The sequence below is a fragment of the Manis javanica genome, chromosome 11 (genome assembly GCF_040802235.1).
Source record: "Manis javanica isolate MJ-LG chromosome 11, MJ_LKY, whole genome shotgun sequence".
NCBI classification, from domain to species: Eukaryota; Metazoa; Chordata; class Mammalia; order Pholidota; family Manidae; genus Manis; species Manis javanica.
The window spans coordinates 9363374-9386899 of record NC_133166.1 but is presented as its reverse complement, the minus strand read 5'-3'; the positions used below and the strand labels follow the sequence as shown (position 1 = coordinate 9386899).

The 23526-nt window shown below is 45.0% G+C and overlaps 1 pseudogene; it reads left to right on the top strand.

Annotated features, from left to right (window-relative positions):
• The first annotated feature begins 3629 nt into the window (after positions 1-3629).
• On the top strand, positions 3630-11936 carry LOC108389524 (E3 ubiquitin-protein ligase Arkadia-like; annotated as a pseudogene).
• The last annotated feature ends 11590 nt before the right edge of the window (positions 11937-23526 follow it).

Here is a 23526-nt window from a genome sequence, read left to right as displayed (position 1 = left end):
GCACTAGTCATTTAAAGCCAGGCTGTATTGTAAAAGATGAATTTCTTCTTAGGGAGTCTAGTTTAAAAACCTCCCATTTTTGAAGATAATGATGAATTGAATAAGTAGAATAGATTTTCACCAAAATAATTTAGGAAACCAGTTTCATATTGTAGTAGTTCATGGGACTTTTGACTATATTCTTTCCTTGCATTAAAATAAATTTAGCTGCATAACCTTTAAGTATTGTATACTTCTCTCAGGGGCCAAGCCTCTCTAATCAGAGACTTAAGACTGGTAGCTGAAGTTAATTGTCTTTTAAGTGGCTAACGGGTACTCAGACACATATTATGAGATAAAGAGTATAGCATTTAGTCAGGAATAAGAGCAATCTCTTACCTTGCAGTGGTGGGCATCAGGTTCCATGAAACTGATGAAGTTAGGAGAGAGTTAGAAATGCCCCCTGCCTCACCCAGAGGCCAGGGCGGCCTGAAGAAGCAGGCTAGAAGTCAGAGAGACAGAAAGAGAGACACTCCTCATGGACACCCAGTCAGGCTGTCCAGGTCTGATTCCAGACACGCAGGCCTTTGAGGAGCTGCTGAAGTGTAGCCTCAGCCTAGACCCTAGCAGTTGCCCACAGCTTTCCTCAGTCCCTCGCATCCAAGGAGATGACTCTGAAAGGGAATCCTGGCCTCCACTCAGCTGACTTTCCCTGCTCCCAAGGGAGATGGGGGATCCACTGAGGGAGACGCAGGGGAACCTGTCGCTTGAGACTTTGAGATCGGCAGCCAGGCTAGTCCCATGTAAGTGGCTGATGGGCACCCGATGTTGTGTGCCATAGACGGCTTCCTTCTATAAGGACAGTGAAAGAAAAGGCAGGGTTCGATGCCGATACTCACCTCTGAAGCTATCCTGGATGGAGTTGATGATGCCAGGGTTCTTGTTGGCGGAGCTGATAAATGAACTTAGCAAACAGTCAAGGTAGGAGAGCAAAGGGGAGGCTTTTATTTAGAGATACAGTTAGAGGACAGACAGCTCCTGGCTCACACCAGGAGGGGACAAGAGAGCCCTGTGCACATAATTTTGACAAATTGTAGGGCTGTTTAACATTCCTTGAGGAAGTACTTTCTATTGGAATCCTTCTGAAGGAGCTTGTGAATTTAAGGAAGTTACAGTAAAAGCAAACTTTTCCCTATCTGCTATGGCTAAAGAAATTGTAAAAAAAAAAACAGTCTTTAAGATCTATGATAAGCATGTTCCAGTCTTTTGGAATCCTAGCTGGAGAAGGGAGGCCTTCTTGTAAAGGACCCATAGGTTTAAGGACTGCATTAATTTGTCTTAAGTAATGGGAGAGTTTCCATTTTCTGGACTCTGTTTATAACAAATACAGGGGAATTCCACGGGCTTGTGGAAAATTCTAATCTATCTAGCTGAAGCTGTTGTTGAACTAATGTGTGTAAGGCTGCCAGTGTTTCTTTATTGAGGGGCCATTGATCAACCCAAACAGGTACAGGGATAATGTTTCCCTGTCTGTGAGCCTTTTTGAGATCTCTTAATACATTACTGCCATCAGTTTGTCTGAGGGTTCCTTGTGGTGGCAACCAGTAACAATGTTTCTTAATATATTTGTGAAGTTGAGCAAAGTCTTTTTGATAAATTTTCACTCCTGAGGTTTTCAGGAGGGCACAGAGTAAGTTTAAGTAATCCTCCAGTTTATCTGCTCTAGTTTCATGATGGCCCATTATAGTGTCCCTGACGTCTCGACTCTGTCCCTACGTACGCTTTCCTGGGAGTCTTACCGGATTAACGATCTTCGGAGTTTCCCCGCTCTGAGTTTCAAGGGTCCCTGTTTGGGCACCACTTGTCAGTCCCTCCCTGCCTCTGACCCGCAGATAAGGGAGGAGATGCAATGAGATATCAAAGACCTTAAAGGACCAGCCAGGGGGCTCAAGGCGTAACAGCGCTAGAGTAATGCCGAAAAGGCACTCCTCATATTTATTGAGCAAATGAACCCAAACACCCAAAGAATTCTGAGCAGGGGATTCAACACATGATCAACACACAACCATTATTTGACCTTGAGTCCAGCCCTAGGGCATGACACTCCTTAAGGATATGGAAACCATGTGAGGGCAGTAACGGGTTGTAGGAACTGTTTTGCCTTTACTCATTCTGTTATTGATCATGCATCAGGAATTGTAGGAGAAACAATCAGGTCATATACATTTGTACATTTGATTTCTATATTACTTGATTTATGTATTAATCCCATTAGTCCCACAGTAGGTCTCATTTCCAGATGAGAAAAAAGAAAAAACACCCAGAGAGGTTGATTTCATTGCTTGATGTCTTGTCGTGGTGTAGCTTCAGAAACAGAGAATGATTTGGGGAGTTGAGTAAAAGCCAGCTGTGGGTAACCGTTGTCAGCATGCTTGGCTCAGGGCTGTGTGGTTGGGGGGTGGGGGGGTGGGGGGCGGGGTCCCCCAGCCCATTCACAGAATAGGGGCTGAGGTGACTGTGGCTCCACTGATAACCCAGGCCAGCAGAGCTGTGCTCAATTGCAATTGGTCCACCTCATAAATGTTGGAGACCAGCATCCAGTACTACATGCTTAACCTCCTCTCAATACTTAGCTTGCTCTTGCTGGATCTCTCCTCAAGCCCTCTGCACTGTGTAGCAGTGAATGCTCTAAACTACAGTTCTGCCACACATGAGCTTGTCCCAGGGGCATTCCCAGCTTCTAGAACTGTGCTCTGCCCACAGTAGGACCACGGTAAAGCTTTTCTGAGTGGCCACTTGATTTGGAGGAAAGAGATTCATGATGCACAGTTTTTCATTGATGATCCTACATAACCTTCTAATGGAGGGCCAGTTTTCAGTCAGCTCACTGTTGTTTTCAGTCCTGATTGGTAAGTTTTATTACACGGTTACATAAGAAGCCTGAATTATTTATCAGCCTTATGATACAGCCACAATATTCATTATTTTAAAATCATACCAAGTTAGCAGAGAAGGCAGTCCTAGCATTCAAGTGAAAAAACAGGGGCTTAGAAAGAGTGAGTTCAAGGTCACACAGGGAATTATCGGTAGAGCCAGGACAAGAAATAATGACTCACATTTCTTACACAAAAAGCACTACAGTAGTTCACGTACACATACTTCATTTCATTTCATCTCCAACACACTCTGAGCCTTGGAAGGAGGAAACATCCCATCCACAATGCTTAGTCTGTAAGAGAGGGAAGGACAGCCCTGCCCTTCTTGAGTCCAGAGCCCTGTTGCAGGGAACTAACTTCCCTGGCTTTTCCTCATACCTTGAATTATTTATAATTTGCCCTAGTTGACTCTGACATCTTCAGGAATCAATCTTTCATTTGTACATCCCATTGGCACAGAACCACTGTCTTACTGGTTTTGTTAAAGTAAATATAATTTCTAGCAAGTAGAGAGCTGATTTGCCCCCCACCACATAGTCACCAATTTAAAATATAAATTGCTGAATTATTTGAGGAAATAAATACAAACAGTGACTTTTATAAGCTTCTATCAGAACCTCGCTATGCCCGCTGTTAGCTGTTAGGTCATCTGTTTGTTTTGAACTTTACATTGTACAAAATACTTTCATAATATTATTCCATTGGATCATCATAATGACTGGAAGAGACAAGGGTTGTTCTTCCTGTTGTCCCGATAATAATACCGACGTCTGTGGAACTTCTCTGCCCAAGGTCATAGTGCCCGAGGTCATGCTGCTAGCAGGGTCAGGCCCAGGGCCTGCCATTCCAGAATTCCATGCTCCATCCTTCCCCCAAATGCCTGCATTTCTGCTGTGGCTCCTGATGGAGGTGAGCACAGGAGGAGTGGAAGGTGCACATTTTAGGTGTGGGGAACAGGATGTCCTGCCTGGGGTATGCATCTTGGTGCCTTGATTCAACCTGATGCTGATTGTAGACATGCCTGTTTGGAAGCACCACAGCACAGCGCTCCTCAAAGGGGCCTGGGTAGTGGGCCTATTAGTCAACCCCGGCTGTCATAACAAAATACCACAGACTGGTGGCTCTAAAACAGAAATTAATTTTCTCACAGTTCTGGAGCCTGGAAGTTCCAGATAAGGTCCTGGCAGATCTGGTATCTCCTGAGGCCTCTCCCCGTGGCCTGCAGATGGCCGTCTTCTCATTGTGCCCTCACATGGCCTTTCCTCTGCATGTGCACATCCCTGGTGTCTCATCCTCTTATAAGGACACCAGTCCTGCTGGAGCAGGGCCCACCCTTATGGTCTCATTTAGCCTTAATGACCTCTTTAAAGGGCCCATCTCCAAATATGGTCACATTGGGAGTTAAAGCTTCATCATTTGGATTGGGCAGGGGTGGGGGGCCACACACAGTCTAAGTGCATCCTGTTCAGAGAATGTGCCCTTCCTTCTCAATGCCCATTTAAACATCTACAGCTGCCAAATCCATGGCTTGGAGAAGTTGCTTTTGAAGCCACTAAGTCACATTGCCTTTCCTCCCTAAATATTGTGCTGAAGAGCATACTATTTACAAATTGAAATGAGAAAGCAAGAAGAAAGAAATGCTGCCATAAACCTTCAAGCAAAAGGGAAAAAAGACTGTGGAACAATGGAAATAAGTAAACTGATAATTCTCTTGGAGCCAGAAAAATCTATTGTTACCACATCATCCCTGACAGTGATCTAGTTGAGGTCAATTTGGTTAAAGTTAATAATGCCGGCATGAGTTCCACTGGAGCAGATTGTCAATTTCATTACTGGTCTCTTAAGCTATGGGTGCCAGCTTCCAGAATGAATAAGAATGAGTGCTGAGATGTCAACCATTACAAGAGGATTTGTTAAAAAATAATTCTTGGGACTCTCTTGTCCGCTCCTGGTGTGAGCTGGGAGCTCTGTCCTTTCACTAATAATGAGCTTCTTGAAGGATAGGACCTTACCTGTATTTTATTTATATCTCTGTCCACAGATCCAGCTTACAAAGTATTTATTCTTTAAATATTTGAGCAATTGGACATATACCATATCAGTCAAAAATTTGCATCCTATTTTAGCACACTGTAATTTGGTAACACCCTATTTCCAATATTGCCTGCTCCTCACTAGGATGTACTCGCTACTGCTTTGAGGTTATTCCCTTGAAAGAGTCGTGTGTAACCATAATTTTTATTTTTTATTTTCATTTCTCCTGATACCATCTTTAGGATCAGATTTATTCATTAGTAAAGAGATCAAGTCATTTTACATATTGACAAAAAGTTAGTTCAAAATGTTCAGTGTACTCCTGTAAAGATTTCAGTTCTTATTTAGCAGTATTCTACATGCAGCTCTTACAGATTGTTAAATTTTAATAGGATATTTGGCATGTGAAAGCAGATATCTTTACATATATAAAAATGTTAATCATCTTTAAGTTGGCTTCTATCTCTTTAAGAAAAGAGAACTCTCAATTCACTGAGTTCTAATCTCCAAGGAAACCTGGAGGCCAGTTCAGTTGAAGTTCAGTTTTGGAAACTGGACATTTCAATAACTAATGTCTGAGAGTAGTTTGGAAATGTGAAGTTTTAAAAGTTGGCAAACTGATTACTTGAAGAAGGATCAAGAACGAAAGATTGTGGAGGCCTTCCTTAAGGCTTCCCACATCTCAATGGACTCCTGAATATAACAAACCCTATACCTTAACAGTGGATGTGAAGAGGGAGATTCCTCCTACGCCCAAAGACACAGGAGAGCCTGAAAGGGACTCTCATGCATCCAGGCCCATGGGGGTGGCCAGAAGGATTCCTGCAGGAGTTGAAAGGATTAATAGGAAAGTGGTGTGATGATTCTCAGAAACAAGAGAAGGGCATAAATAGTAACCAACAAGAGCAGGAAAAACGTGTTGCTGTGAGGAAAAAATGCAAAAGCCAGCAGGCTGGCCCTTCATAGATGCAAAATTGTGTTAAAGAGAACCAGGGAGTATCAGGATTGAGGCAACGCCTAGAAACACCAAATGACGAAGATAATGATTCCTCTCTCAGAGAAGATCTTTCTTCTCTTTCATCTGGTCCTCTTTGGGGATTCTGATACTGCAACTTTGGATGAGGATAAAGAAGTCACTGTAAGACATTCCCAGGGAATACTGAATGCTCAAAGTAGAACTCATAGTGCATGATCCCAAAAGTGGCCTCGCACTGAGACCGGATCAGTCTCAGAACTGTTAATGGAAAGAACCTGTTTTCATGGCAGTTCATTAAGGAAACTTCCATGCAGAAAGAGGTTTGTAAAAAAGAATTCCTCACAGAGGACACAGAAACAAAAAAAGGGGATATTAATGCAAAAGAAGAAACGAGAAGTGCCAGCTTGAAGAAAATATGCACCGCTCCTGAGTTACAGTAGTTCCAGTGAGAGTGAGCTCAGGAGAGAATCCTCTCCCTGCCGATCACCAGCAGGAGAGGAAGATGTGTTTGTTTCTGCCACTGAAAACCACCAAAACAATTCACCTCTTCCTTCAGGACAAATGGATGAAATCAAGGAAGATGTGGTTTTAGAAGCTTCCTCCACTCACCAGGTCACAGACTATGCAGAAATTGATGTGACCTTGACTGACAGTGAAGTGGAGACTGTGACAGTTGGAAAAAGAGATCAGTCTTCTTCAACCCTTGGACACTCCAGATCTCCCTGGAGCCAAAGTTCAAGCCGCTATACAAATCGGTCACAGGAGCCAAGCACCCGCAGCATGATTTCTACTGTGATGCAGCCTTTGAGGCAGAATGCAGGAGAAGTTGTGGACCTCACTCTTGGTGAAGAAGATGACTCGAAGAGATCTGCATCTAGTGCTGTAACAGAAACGGACCCTCTGGCAATTCCAAGGTCCCCTTCCTCCCACCCCCAGCACTCACCCTGCGGAGGGTCAGCACAGAACCACCATGCATTAGGACACCGGCACACACACTGCTCTCTGCAGCAGGGCCACCATTTCCACCATCATACCCACCCACGTCACACTCCTGCACCTGCTGCTCTCACTTCTGCCCCATAGAGTGACCCTTCCCACCCTGTGGAAAGGCCTCTGCAGGCACAGCCACCTTGGGGAGCAAACAGCAGTCCTGGTACAAGCTACCACAACCAGCAGGCATTACCAGTAGACCTGAGCAACAGTGGCATTGGAAGTCATGGAAGTGTTTCCATGGAGCATCTACATTTGACACCTGCTGCTGTGTTTTTCCTTTGGGAGCCACAGTCTTTGGCTATCAGACTGCTGCTGCTCGAAGTCAGCCCTTATCGATAGTTGGTTGTGGATCACGCAGGGTCGCACATCTCAGCCCCAGTGCCCACCACAAGCCTTACTCTCATCAGGTCGAGATTATAGGCCACATCCTTATGCTTCTCTGACAAGATCACTTCATCTTCAAGCTTCTGCCTGCCCACACTCTCATGGAAATCCCCCTACTAAGACTGAATCTTAACCTCAACTGGATTATGTTATTTCTCATCCTGTTCATGCCTTCCATTCTCAAATATCTTCTCATGCAAGATCTCACCACGTGGCACTGCCACTGCCTATTCATTTAGACAGTACAGCCACACCGAACAAGCAGTGCAGCCACACCAATCCCACAGTGTCTTTCTCCCACACGCCACCCAATTTCACAACATATTCCAGCCACTGCACCTCCAGCACAGACAGTTCATCCTCACGAAGTAATGAGGAGACTGGAAGTTCAAAGAAGGAGGAGGATGCAGCATCCAACGCAGGCACATGAGTGTCCCCCCAACTCACTGACATAGGATGCACCCATACTGCGTACTTGGACATCATATTCCTGTGCCTCAGACTATGTCCTCACAGCCTAAGCAGGCTCCAGAGAGATCTGCCCGGGACCTGAGAACTGAAGCTGGAGTGACTGCAGCTACTTATACAGCTGGAGCATTGACTCCCCACTTGGCCCATTACCATGCACCACCTCAAGTTCGTCACCTACTATTAAGAGCTCTTCCTTTAATGGAACTGATACATTTGGAAGAAAGATTAGAAAATGTCCACAGTGGAGCATCTCAGGAGACAATTGAAAGATGTACATATCGGCGTAAATACCAAAAGAGGGAACTGCACTGCCAACAAGATGGCGAAGAACAGACTAAGAAAGACCCCGAGGAAAAATGTACCATCTGTTTGTGTACTTTAGAGGAAGGTGAAGATGTGAGGTATCTTCCTTGTATGCACACTTTCCACCAAGTGTGTATTGATCAACGGTTGATTACCAGTAAGAAGTGCCCCATATGCAGAGTGGACACTGAAGCCCAGCTGCCACATGAAAGTTGACACCTTGTTTCAGAAGTGTTGCCCTCCCTGTCATTCCCACCCTCCTGGCACTGTCGTCAACCAATGATGGTATGACTCGTCTGTGTAGATTTGGAAGCCTTAAGCTCAGACCTCTTGCTCTGCTATATGGTACAACTAATTCTGGACCAACAGTTTGTGTGTACAGTTGATTCTGATATATTCATTAAAGCTTCTTTTTTCTAGAAAAAAAACAAATAATTCTCACATTCTTTAAACTGCCTGAGACAGCCGTCTGCCTCGTGAGGCAATCACTCCAAGGAGGCGGCTTGTAAGAGTCCACACTGGATGGACTGCTCTCCCCAGGGGATTGACATGCAGCACAGAAACGGGGCCATGCCAGGACTGTCTGAATTTGATGAAAGACCCCAGAGTTGTATACCTGTCTTCTTGCTATTTTATTTTTGACATCTACTGAGGACTTGTTCCCAGTGGCAGCACTTCCACAGAGCCTGTTCTGGCAGGTGTTTGAATTGTGCTCTGGCCTTAAAGTTTGAGGCCAGTGTTCCAGGTCCACCACCTGCACACACTGGGCTGGGAACTATGTCTCCTCTTGTGCCCTGTGATGGAATGCTTCATTTCAGATGGTTTGATGAGCTCTCTGATATGTCCATCTATTACACACTCACGAAGTGATGAGGAGGACAGAAGTTCAAAGAAGGAGGATGACGCAGCATCCAACGCAGGCACATGAGGGACCGCTAGCTCACTCACATAGGATGCACCCATACTGCAGACATGGACATCATATTCATGTGCCTTATCGATGGACGGTTATGGATCAAGCAAGGTTGTGCAGTCTCAGCCCCAGCGTCCACCACAGGCCTCACTCTCATCAGGTTGAGATTATAGGCCACATCCTTATGCTTCTTTGACAAGACCACTGCATCACCAAGCTTCTGCCTGCCCACACTCTCATAGAAATCCCCCTACTCAGATTCAGTCTCAACCCCAACTGGATTATTTTATTCATCATCCTGTTCATGCCTTCCATTCTCAAATACCATCTCATGCAACATTTCACCCTGTGGCATCCCCACCCCCTACCTACTCATTTAGCCAGTGCAGCCCCACCAATCCCGCAGTTTCTTCCTCCCACACACCACCCAATTTCACAACATATTCCAGCCACTGCACCTCCAGCACAGACAGTTCATCCTCACAAAGTAATGAGGAGACTGGAAGTTCAAAGGAGGAGGAGGATGCAGCATCCAACGCAGGCACATGAGTGTCCCCCCAACTCACTGACATAGGATGCACCCATACTGCGTACTTGGACATCATATTCCTGTGCCTCAGACTATGTCCTCACAGCCTAGGCAGGCTCCAGAGAGATCTGCCCGTGACCTGAAGCTGGAGTGACTGCAGCTACTTATACAGCTGGAGCATTGACTCCCCACTTGGCCCATTACCATGCACCACCTCAAGTTCGTTACTTACTATTACGAGCTCTTCCTTTAATGGAACTGATACATTTGGAAGAAAGATTAGAAAATGTCCATAGTGGAGCATCTCAGGAGACAATTGAAAGATGTACATATCGGCGTAAATACCAAAAGAGGGAACTGCACTGCCAACAAGATGGCGAAGAACAGACTAAGAAAGACCCCGAGGAAAAATGTACCATCTGTCTGTGTATTTTAAGGAAGGTGAAGATGTGAGGTATCTTCCTTGTATGCACATTTTCCACCAAGTGTGTGTGGACCAATGGTTGATTACCAGTAAGAAGTGCCCCATATGCAGAGTGGACACTGAAGCCCAGCTGCCATGTGAAACTTGACACCTTGTTTCAGAAGTGTTGCCCTCCCTGTAATTTCCACCCTCCTGGCACTGCAGTCAATCAAAGATGGCATGACTCGTCTGTGTAGATTTGGAAGCCTTAAGCTCAGACCTCTTGCTCTGCTATATGGTACAACTAATTCTGGACCAACAGTTTGTGTGTACAGTTGATTCTGATATATTCATTAAAGCTTCTTTTTTCTAGAAAAAAAACAAATAATTCTCACATTCTTTAAACTGCCTGAGACAGCCGTCTGCCTCGTGAGGCAATCACTCCAAGGAGGCGGCTTGTAAGAGTCCACACTGGATGGACTGCTCTCCCCAGGGGATTGACATGCAGCACAGAAACGGGGCCATGCCAGGACTGTCTGAATTTGATGAAAGACCCCAGAGTTGTATACCTGTCTTCTTGCTATTTTATTTTTGGCATCTACTGAGGACTTGTTCCCAGTGGCAGCACTTCTGCAGAGCCTGTTCTGGCAGGTGTTTGAGTTGTGCTCTGGCCTTAAAGTTTGAGGCCAGTGTTCCAGGTCCACCACCTGCACACACTGGGCTGGGAACTATGTCTCCTCTTGTGCCCTGTGATGGACTGCTTCATTTCAGATGGTTTGATGAGCTCTCTGATTTGTCCATCTATTACACACTCATAAAGTGATGCAGAAGATGGAAGTTCAAAGAAGGAGGATGACGCAGATGCGGGCACATGAGGGACCCCCATCTCACCCAGATAGGATGCACCCATACTGCAGACATGGACATCATATTCATGTGCCTTTTCGATGGATGGTTATGGATCAAGCAAGGTTGCGCAACCTCATGCACAGCACCCACCAGAACCCTCACTCTCATCAGGTGGAGTTAATAGGCCACATCCTTATGTTTCTTTGACAAGACCACTTCATCTTCAAGCCTCTGCCTCCCCACACTCTCATGGAAATTCCCCATCTCTGATTCAGCCTCCAGCTCAAGTGGATTATGTTGTTCCTCATCCTGTTCATGCCTTCCATTCTCAAATATCTTCTCATGCAACATTTCACCCTGTGGTACCCCAACCGCTAACTCATTTAGTCAGTGCAGCCGCACCAATCCCATAGTGTCTTCCTCCCACACACCATCCAATTTCATATCATATTCCAGCCACTGCACCTCCAGCACACAGACTTCATCCTCACAAAGTGATGCATAGAAAGAAAGCTCAAAGGGGGAGGATGCAGCATCTAATGCAGGCACATGAGTGTCCCCCACCTCACCCACATAGGATGCACCCATACTGTGGACATGGACATCATATTCATGTGCTTCAGACTATGTCCTCACATCCTCGGCAGGCTCCAGAGAGATCTGCCCGGGACATGGGAACTGAAGCTGGAGTGACTGCAGCTACTTATACAGCTGGAGCATTGACTCCCCACTTGGCCCATTACCATGCACCACCTCAAGTTCGTCACCTACTATTAAGAGCTCTTCCTTTAATGGAACTGATACATTTGGAAGAAAGATTAGAAAATGTTCATAGTGGAGCATCTCAGGAGACAATTGAAAGATGTACATATCGGCGTAAATACCAAAAGAGGGAACTGCACTGCCAACAAGATGGCGAAGAACAGACTAAGAAAGACCCCGAGGGAAAATGTACCATCTGTTTGTGTACTTTAGAGGAAGGTGAAGACGTGAGATATCTTCCGTGTATGCACATTTTCCACCAAGTGTGTGTGGACCAATGGTTGATTACCATTAAGAAGTGCCCCATATGCAGAGTGGACATTGAAGCCCAACTGCCTTGTGAACTGTTGCCCTCCTTGTCATTCCCACCCTCCTGGCACTACTGTCAACCAATGATGGTATGACTCATCTGTGTAGATTTGGAAGCCTTAAGCTCAGACCTCTTGCTCTGCTATATGGTACAACTAATTCTGGACCAACAGTTTGTCTGTACAGTTGATTTTGATGTATTAATTAAAGCTTCTTTTTTCAAAAAAAGAAAAACTCAGGTTCTTTAACCTGCCTGAGACAGCCGTCCACCTCGTGAGGCAATCACTCCAAGGAGGTGGCTTGTAAGAGTCCACACTGGATGGACTGCTCTCCCCAGGGGTTTGACATGCAGCACAGAGATGGGCCCATGCCAGGACTGTCTGACTTTGATGAAAGACCCTAGTGTTGTATACCTATCTTCTTGCTATTTTATTTTTGGTGTCTACCGTGGACTTGTTCCCAGTGGCAGCACTTCCACAGAGCCTGTTGTGGCTGGTGTTTGAGTTGTGCTCTGGCCTTAAAGTTTGAGGCCAGTGTTCCAGGTCAACCACCTGCACACACTGGGCTGGGAACTATGTCTCCTCTTGTGTCCTGTGATGGACTGCTTCATTGCAGACAGTTTGATGAGCTCTCTGATTTGTCCATCTATTACACACTCATGAAGTGATTAGGAGAATGGAAGTTCAAAGAAGGAGGATGATGCAGCATCCAAAGCAGGCACATAAGGGACACCCACCTCACCCACATAGGATGCAGCCATACTGTGGACATTGACATCATATTCATGTTCCTTATCAATAGAGGGTATTAGATCAAGCACGGTTGGGCAGTCTCAGCCCCAGCGCCCACCACAAGCCTCACTCTCATCAGGTTGAGATTATAGGCCACATCCTTATGCTTCTCTGACAAGACCACTTCACCACCAAGCCTCTGCCTGCCCACACTCTCATGGAAATCCCCCTACTCAGACTTTGCCTCAACCTCAAGTGGATTATTTTATTCATCGTCCTGTTCATGCCTTCCATACTCAAATACATTCTCATGCAACATTTCACCCTGTGGCATCCCCACCCCCTATTCATTTAGCCAGTGCAGCCTCACTAATCACGGGAACTGCACTGCCAACAAGATGGCGAAGAACAGACTATGGAAGACCCCGAGGCAAAATGTACCATCTGTCTGTGTATTTTAGAGGAAGGTAAAGATGTGAGAAGTCTTCTTTGTATGCACATTTTCCACCAAGTGTGTGTGGACCAATGGTTGATTACCAGTAAGAAGTGCCCCATACGCAGAGTGGACATTGAAGCCCAGCTGCCATGTGAAACTTGACACCTTGTTTCAGAAGTGTTGCCCTCCCTGTCATTCCCACCCTCCTGGCACTGACGTCAACCAAAGATGGTATGACTCGTCTGTGTAGCTTTGGAAGCCTTAAGCTCCAACCTTTTGCTCTGCTATATGGTACAACTAAAGCTGGACCTACAGTTTGTGTGTACAGTTGATTCTGATGTATTTATTAAAGTTTCTTTTTTCTAGAAAAAAAAATGATAATTCTCACATTCTTTTATCTGCCTGAGACAGCCGTCTGCCTCGTGAGGCAATCACTCCAAGGAGGTGGCTTGTTAGAGTGCACACTGGATGGACTGCTCTCCCCAGGGGTTTGACATGCAGCACAGAGACGGGGCCATGCCAGGACTGTCTGACTTTGTGAAAGACCCTAGCGTTGTGTACCTGTCTTCTTGCTATTTTATTTTTGGTGTGTACAGAGGACTTGTTCCCAGTGGCAGCACTTCCACAGAGCCTGTTCTGGCAGGTGTTTGAATTGTGCTCTGGCATTAAAGTTTGAGACCAGTGTTCCAGGACCACCTCCTGCACACACTGGGCTGGGAACTATGTTTCCTCTTGTGCCCTGTGATGGACTGCTTCATTTCAGACGGTTTGATGAGCTCTCTGATTTGTCCATTTATTACACACTCACGAAGTGATGAGGAGGATGGAAGTTCAAAGAAGGAGGATGATGCAGCATCCAATGCAGGCACATGAGGGACCCCCATCTCACCCATATAGAATGCACCCACACTGTGGACATGGACATCATATTCATGTTCCTTATCAATAGAAGGTATTAGATCAAGCACGGTTGGGCAGTCTCAGCCCCAGCGCCCACCACAAGCCTCACTCTCATCAGGTTGAGATTATAGGCCACATCCTTATGCTTCTCTGACAAGACCACTTCACCACCAAGCCTCTGCCTGCCCACAGTCTCATGGAAATCCCCCGACTCTGACTCAGCCTCCACCTTAAGTGGATTATGATACTCCTAATCCTGTTCATGCTTTCCAACCTCAAGTATATTCTCATGCAACATCTCACCCCATGGCACTCCCACTGCCTATTCCTTTAGCCAGTACAGCCAGACCAGTCTCGCAGCGTCTTCCTCCCACACACCAGCCAATTTCACATCATATTCCAGCCACTGCACCTCCAGCACACGGAGTTCATCCTTACAACGTGATGGAGAGGATGGAAGTTCAAAGGAGGAGGAAGATGCAGCATCAACATGGGCATATGAGGGCCCCCCACCTCACAGACATAGGATGCACCCGTTCTGCGGACATGGACATCTTATTCATGTGCCTTATCAATAGACGGTTATGGATCAAGCATGGTTGCACAGCCTCAGCCCCAGCAGCCACCAGAATCCTCACTCTCATCATGTTGAGATTATAGGCCACATTCTTATGCTTCTTTGACAAGACCACTTCATCTTCAAGCCTCTGCCTGTCCACACTCTCATGGAAATCCCCCTACTCAGACTTAGCCTCAACCTCAAGTGGATTATGTTATTCCTCATCGTGTTCATGCATTCCATTCTCAAATATCCTCTCATGTAACATCTCACCCCATGGCACCGCCACCGCCTACTCATTTAGCCAGTATAGCCACACTGAACCCACAGCATCTTCCTCCCACACACCAGCCAATTTCACATCATATTCCAGCCACTGCAAAACCAGCACACAGAGTTCATCCTCTCGATGTGATGCAGAGGAATGAAGTTCAAGAAGGAGGAGGATGCAGCATACAACGCAGGCACATTAGTGTCCCCCACCTCACCCACATAGGATGCACCCACACTGCAGACATGGACATCATATTCATGTGCCTTATCAATAGATGGTTATGGATCATGCAGGGTGGTGCAGCCTCAGCCCCAGCATCCACCACAAGCCTCACTTTCATCAGGTTGAGATTGTAGGCCACATCGTTATGCTTCTTTGACAAGACCACTTCATCTTCAAGCCTGTTCCTGCCCACACTCTCATGGAAACCCCCGACTCCAATTCAGCCTCCACCTCAAGTGGATTATGATACTGTTCATCCTGTTCATGCCTTCCTTTCTCAAATATCTTCTCATGCAACATATCACCCCATGGCACCGCCACCGCCTACTCATTTAGCCAGTATAGCCGCACCAATCCAGCAGCATCTTCCTCCCACACACCAGCCAATTTCACATCATATTCCAGCCACTGCACCTCCAGCACACAGATTCATCCTCATAAAGTGATGCAGAGAAAAGAAGTTCAAAGAAGTAGGAAGACGCAGCATCCCACATGGGCACATGAGGGCCCCCCACCTCACCCACATGGGATGCACCCATACTGTGCACATGGAAATCATACTCATGTGCCTCAGACTATGTTCTTACATCCTCTGTAGGCCCCAGAGAGATCTGCCTGGGACCTGGGAACTGAAGCTGGAGTGACTGCAGCTACTTGTGCAGCTGGAGCATTGCCTCCCCACTTGGCCCGTTACCATGAACCACCTCAAGTTCGTCACCTACTATTAAGAGCTATTCCTTTAATGGAACTGATACATTTGGAAGAAAGATTAGAAATGTCCAGCATTTGGATGTGGAGCATCCCAGGAGGCAATTGAAAGATATACATATCCACATAAATGCCGAAAGAGCGAAGTGCACTGCCAAGATAGCAAAGAACGGACTAAGGAAGACCCCGAGGAAAAATGTACCATCTTTCTGTGTATTTTAGAGGAAAGTGAAGATGTGAGATGTCTTCCGTGTATGCACATTTTCCACCAAGTGTGTTTTGACCAATGGTTGATTACCAGTAAGAAGTGCCCCATATGCAGAGGGGACATTGAAGCCCAGCTGCCATGTGAAACTTGACACCTTGTTTCAGAACTGTTGCCCTCCATTTCATTCCCACCCTCCTGGCACTGCAGTCAACCAAAGATGGCACGACTCGTCTGTGTAGATTTGGAAGCCTTAAGCTCAGACCTCTTGCTCTGCTATATGGTACCACTAATGCTGAACCTACAGTTTGTGTATACAGTTGATTTTGGTGTATTTATTAAAGTTTCTTTTTTCTAGAAAAAAAAATAATTCTCACATTCTTTAAACTGCCTGAGACAGCCGTCTGCCTCGTGAGGCAATCACTCCAAGTAGGTGGCTTGTTAAAGTCCACACTGGATGGACGGCTCTACCCAGGGGATTGACATGCAGCACAGAGATGGACAGTGCCAGGACTGTCTGACTTTGATGAAAGACCCCAGCATTGTGTACCTGTCTTCTTGCTAGTTTATTTTTGGTGTTTACCAAGGACTTGTTCCCTGTGGAAGCACTTCCACAGAGCCTGTTCTGGCAGGTGTTTGAGTTGTGCTCTGGCCTTAAAGTTTGAGGCCAGTGTTCCAGGACCACCTCCTGCACACACTGGGCTGGGAACTATGTCTCCTTTTGTGCCCTGTGATGGAATGCTTCATTTCAGACGGTTTGATGAGCTCTCTGATTTGTCCATTTATTACACACTCATGAAGTGATGCAGAAGATGGAAGTTCAAAGGAGGATGATGCAATGCGGGCACATGAGGGACCCCCACCTCACCCACATAGGATGCACCCATACTGAGGACATGTACATCATATTCATGTTCCTTATCAATAGACTATTATGGATCAAGCACAGTTGTGCCACCTCAGCCCCAGCATCCACCACAAGCCTCACTCTCATCAGGTTGAGATTATAGGCCACATCCTTATGCTTCTCTGGCAAGACCACTTCATCACCAAGCTTCTGCCTGCCCACAGTCTCATGGAAATCCCCCTACTCAGATTTAGTCTCAACCCCAACTGGATTATTTTATTCATCATCCTGTTCATGCCTTCCATTCTCAAATACCATCTCATGCAACATTTCACCCTGTGGCATCCCCACCCCCTACCTACTCATTTAGCCAGTGCAGCCGCACCAATCCCGCCGTTTCTTCCTCCCACACACCACCCAATTTCACAACATATTCCAGCCACTGCACCTCCAGCACAGAGACTTCATCCTCACGAAGTAATGAGGAGAATGGAAGTTCAAAGAAGGAGGAGGATGCAGCATCCAATGCAGGCACATGAGTGTCCCCCCAACTCACTGACATAGGATGCACCCATACTGCGTACTTGGACATCATATTCCTGTGCCTCAGACTATGTCCTCACATCCTTGGCAGGCTGCAGAGAGATCTGCCCAGCACCTGGCAATTGAAGCTGTAGTGACTGCAGCTACTTATACAGCTGGAGGATTGCTTTTCCACTTGGCCCATTACCATGCACCACCTCAAGTTTGTCACTTACTATTACGAGCTCTTCCTTTAATGGGACTGATACATTTGGAAGAAAGATTAGAAAATGTCCATAGTGGAGCATCTCAGGAGACAATTGAAAGATGTACGTATCGGCATAAATACCAAAAGAGGGAACTGCGCTGCCAACAAGATGGTGAAGAACAGACTAAGGAAGACCCCGAGGAAAAATGTACCATCTGTCTGTGTACTTTAGAGGAAGGTGAAGATATGAGGTATCTTCCTTGTATGCACATTTTCCACCAAGTATGTGTGTACCAACGGTTTATTACCAGTAAGACGTGCCCCATACACAGAGTGGACATTGAAGCCCAGCTGCCATGTGAAACTTGACACCTTGTTTCAGAACTGTTGCCCTCCCTGTCATTCCCACCCTCCTGGCACTGCAGTCAACCAAAGATGGCACGACTCGTCTGTATAGATTTGGAAGCCTTAAGCTCAGACCTCTTGCTCTGCTATATGGTACAACTAATGCTGGACCTACAGTTTATGTATGCAGTTGATTTTGATGTATTTATTAAAGCTTCTTTTTTCTAGAAAAAAAATAATTCTCACATTCTTTAAACTGCCTGAGACAGCCGTCTGCCTCGCGAGGCAAATCACTGCATGAGGTGGCTTGTTAGAGTCCACACTGGATGGACGGCTCTCCCCAGGGGTTTGACATGCAGCACAGAGATGGACGGTGCCAGGACTGTCTGACTTTGATGAAAGACCCTGGCTTTGTGTCACTGTCTTCTTGCTATTTTATTTTTGGCATCTACTGAGGACTTGCTCCAAGTGGCAGCACTTCTGCAGAGCCTGTTCTGGCAGGTGTTTGGGTTGTGCTCTGGCCTTAAAGTTTGAGGCCAGTGTTCCAGGTCCACCACCTGCACACTCTGGGCTGGGAACTATGTCTCCTCTTGTGCCCTGTGATGGAATGCTTCATTTCAGACAGTTTGATGAGCTCTCTGATTTGTCCTTCTATTACACACTCACGAAGTGATGCCGAGGATGGAATTTCCAAGAAGGCGGATAATGCAGCTTCCAACGTGGGCACATGAGAGCCCCTCACCTCCCCCACATAGGATGCACCCATACTGCAGACATAGACATCATATTCATGTGCCTTATCGGTAGACGGTTGTGGATCAAGCAGGGTTGTGCAGTCTCAGCCCCAGTGGCCACCACATGGCTCACTCTCATAAGGTCGATTTATAGGCCACATCCTTATGCTTCATTCAACCAGTTCACCCTCTCTGTTCGCAAGAGCTTGGAGTATTTTCCTTCCCTTGCCTGTGATAGAGTTCCCTGAGTGTTGGTTATAAAGGAAGATTTTGAACCCCACAGTTTAAGAGGATTTGAAATTTCTGAGGCTGGGCGAGAGATAGGAATCTTGTAGCTAGCATTCTACAAAACTCTAATGCATGTCAAACTCAAGAACCACTGTTTTTTATTACTTCAGTAAGTCCTATCACACTAGAGACAAAGGGAAGCAACCTAAATTTTGCTCATTTCTTACCACAGGATAGACTGCTTGTTGCTTAACAAAATTCACACACTCTTCTTCTTGGGCAAAGGCTAAACTACATTTTCCAGTATTTTACATTTTCCTTTTCTTTTGTAGGTGTAGATGGGCCTGTGACTGAGTTCTAACCAAGGGAATGTGGGCCTAGGATTGCTCGATAAAATACAGAATGCCCAGTGAAATTTGAACTCTAGATAAATGTCTTAGTGTAAATATATCCCAAATACTACATACTACTTATACTCAAAGAAATGTTATTAACGCTCGATTCAAATTTCACTGGACAATTCACAGGATGTCTGTCCTGTATTTTTATTTGCCATATCTGGCAATCCCTGGGTAAAAGTGACAGGCCCCACTTCCAGGCACAGCCCATAGAAATCTCCCACATGTGCTCCTTGTATCCTTCCCCATTTGAGCTGAATGGGTAGAGAGAGACAATAGCTGGGGAGGCTTTGGAGGCCACATATTGAGGATTGCAGGACCACTCTCAGTTGGGGGTTCTGAGTGACTGTGTGAAGGAGAGCCACCTGCTAACCAGTTCACCCTCTCTGTACTGTTGTGTGAGCAGGAAAGAAACATCTACTGTATCTAAGTTAACATAAATGTTTTCCTCACCAGTTGGCCTGCTCAGCTAATACCCTTACTATATGACAGGAGCTGCACTGATGAAGTAGCAATTAATCATCCCCACAATTCCCTCAAACTGAAATTGTCCCCAGTTTACTTTTGGGATCAGAGAGGCTCAGAGCTGTTAAATAACACTTTATCATTGACTTATTCTAAATATAATAATTATCAAGCTGGTTACTCTTAGAGACTTTGTGTGGTCATTTGTGAGTTTGAATAAAAGTACTCCTTTTAGTCTGCAGGTCTTCATATTTTAGTGAGCTTCACTTTTATTTTTTAGTTTTTAATTAATTCATTGATGGTGGTGGCTGGACATTCAAAAGGTTCAAAAAGGAGCACATTGGAAAATCAGTCCCACTAGTACTTCTTTTCCCCAGCCAACCAGTTCCCTATCTAGGAAGCAACATCATTTCTGTTTTTGTCTGTGTGTATACTTTTAGTTATTTTTAGTTACTTTTAGTCTATGCATATACAAACACATGCACCCACTTCTATTTTAACCCAGATGATAGCATACTATTGTGGAAATAAATGAAGCCACCCAAAGCAGAAAAAGCAGAAATTGTTTATTCAGAGCCCATTATAGCAAGGTCAGCCATCAGCATTATGTTTGATGAAAACTCCAAGGCAGGCAGCAGAGAGGGAAGTGTATACAGCAAGGAAAAGGGAAGGCTTCCAGTGTGCTCTGATAGCAGGCTGTTGGCCTGGGGAGGCTGGAGTTGGGCTAATTAGAAGTAGGCATCCTATGTGATTGGTCTGGCCTGCTTTGGTGGGTCCTGAGATGGAAGTGGGGACAAAACGTAGGGAAGCTGGCAGTTACCCACCAGTGTGACCATTCTGGGCCAGTTGCTTACATAGCTTCCCAGGCCGGTTGCTGCAGCAGCTACAGGATATAGTTGTATTGTCATAAAGGGTCTGACCATTGTATCTTCAGTCTCTCACTATGCATACTTTCTGCACATTGATTTTTTTCTGTTTCTATTGTGCTGCACTCATAATGGCTTCTACTTTGGTATACAATTCAATGAGTTCTAATACAAGTAGAGATTCAGCTAACCATTATCTCAGGATATAGAACAGTTCCATCACTCCCCAAACACTCCCTCTTGCTAGTATGAACAAGCCATCCCTGACTTTTCTACAGCAACTACACACTGAATCTGTTACACTATACGATGTCAGTGTCAATTTATTCCAATTCAACAAACATTGAGCATATTTTTTCTAATTGACTACCACAGCATTGTAATAAATAGAAAGACGTCACAAACTAATACCAAAGAAAGATATGAGCTGTGATTCAAGAAGCTTGGGAAGGGCCGGGGCTTCATGGCTGCCATGGAGGCATGAAGAGGGATGAGTGGATATAATCTGAAGAGGATAAAGTGCCTCTGAATAGACATTTTATTACATAAGCAAAACAGATCTGTGCAATTATGTTCACTTTGCAATTGCCAAATATTCGGTGCCATGCTTTGCCCTAAGTGATAGGATAGGGGAATGAAGGTCACATTTTTACCTCCTATGATTTACATTAGTGAGGAAGCTACCAGTCAACCAAACAAACAAATAAACAGCGTGTTCAGTGCATATGAGAGCAGTGTAGCTAATCCAGAGTGTGGGGTGGAGGGAATTAGGGAAGGAGCACATCTAGACTGAATCTTGAAGTATGAGTAGAATTTAGTCAATGGGGAAAGTGGTATGCATAGAGGGACATGGTAAGTCAGATTAAAAATAAAAAGTACTCAGTGCAAGTATGGCATGAACAAGGGCCATCAGGAAATGCCTTGTATGTTGTGCTAATATTCTGGATTTTTTCCCCCTGATGGCCACAGTGATTTCAAACAGAGTTAGCATGACCACTGGGAAGCTATCTGACTCACACAGGTGGGGTTAGGCATGCCTTCCCGGTGTCCTCACTGAACGTTCTACAGACCTCTTCTTCAGTAATTATCTATCCAAGTTCCCATTGTTTGCAACTGAAAGGCAGATGAGCACACAGGACTTGATGTGAGACAGACAAGGGTTCAAACGCCCATTCCAGCATTTACTTCCTTCTTTCTAGCATTTATTTTATTTCCTTTGTTTTCTTATACAAGCCATTTAACTTCTCTACATGCCAACTTCTCATCTGAGATGGGCTCATTCCCACATTACAAAATCAGTGGCAATTAAGTGACATAATGTGTACAAAGTGCTTGACAACTAGTAGGGCTTCAATAAATAGTAGCTGTAAGGGTTGCAATCTCATCTCCCTCATAACTGAATTCTGGAACGCAGTCTCTTTGCCTCTTCTGCAGCACACATCTATCAAGTGTCTGTCACAGAGTGTGTTTTTGGGATGACTGTGTAAATCAGATTCAGAATTTAGCAAGATCAATTCTGGCTTTGGAGAATACACATATCCTATTAGTTCTTTTTCTCTGGAGGTCTCTAATACATATATTATTACTCAATTTTATAGATGGGGACACTGAAGCTTCAGGTCCCACAGCTAATAAAGGTTGGAGCTTATGCCTCAAAATTATTTTTCTCTAATTTCATGTTTGTCACATAACATTGATTTCTATATGATGCTCCCTTCCTTCTCCCATTTGTTTTTGGAAGAGAAGGGTAGGTGGGAGGAGATGTTAATAAAGGAACATTAATAGGACAAGGGAAAGAACCACGAACGACAGCGGGTAGGAAGTAAAGCCAGCATAATATAGGTAGACTTGTTTCTAAAGATGTCAAAGTCTTCTGCTTGGCTTTCTAGGATGGCTACAATTTGGCTACAATTCCCATAGAGCCATGTTATATGATGATCAATAGGTTCTGTTTAATCCTACCAGATTTGTCTTCTTATAGCCTATAAACATTCTTGCTAGTCTCCATTATGTCATGTTGCTTATTTCCTTTGTGGCACTCATAGTGACCTATCATTATCTCATATAATTACTTGGTTTGTTTATTGCCTACCTCCCCAACTAGAATGTACATTCCCCGAAGGCAGGAGTATTTTCATAAGCTCCCATATGTCCCAAAGCCTTCCCTGATAATGGTATGTCCTAGTCCCACCTGCCTTCTTTCAGTGCCTAAAACAAAATGTGGCTCTTCCTTGCTTCCAAGCCTTCACAAAGGCGCCTCTGCTCTCCCTTTGTTCAACCAAATCAGCTTGATTCCAAATCCCTTCTTCTCTAGGAAACCTTCCCTGACCTTTAAAAGTCAGTTAATTGCCCCTGTTATACATGGTGTCTTTACATTCCTACCCTCTTTGTATGTCTTCCTGATCCTTTTTCCTTTGTCATGGTCAGCACTTAAAATAACTCTCTAAAACTCATTACATTTGAAATAACTTGTTCTGTGTCCACCTCACCCACTGCATTTTAAATAATACTTATAACAGCAGTCCTTGTTCTTCTCTTTTGCTGCTCTATATCAGTAAAAAAAATCCTCCATGCCTGGAATAGAGATTGCTTAAGAAATAACCTATTGGTCAAATGACTGAAGGGTGCTCACTGACCTGAGCATTTACAGAAAACTCTAAGAACCACTGTGTGCTCAGTCATGGAAAATAAAAAGAGCTATCAAGTGGTCTGTGGTTGCAGTATGCCAGGACTTTTCTACATGCTTTCCATGTCCTAGCTCACCTAATTATTGCCAAACTCTGAGAAGTAGGTAATATTATCATTCCTAATTCATAGAGTAGAAACCTAGGGACAGAGAAATTGTAAAGCTTGCCTAAAGTTGTATGGTGAGTAGCAGAGTCATGATTCCAACTCAGACTATTTGCTCCAGAGCTTAAATTGAACCCTGTGCTTTAGTGTCCATAGTCTTGTTGGGTGGCAAGACATTAAGGAGATGATTGGCCCAAATTTTCTATTTTAATTCATTTATTTATTATTAGTCATTTATTCACTCAAT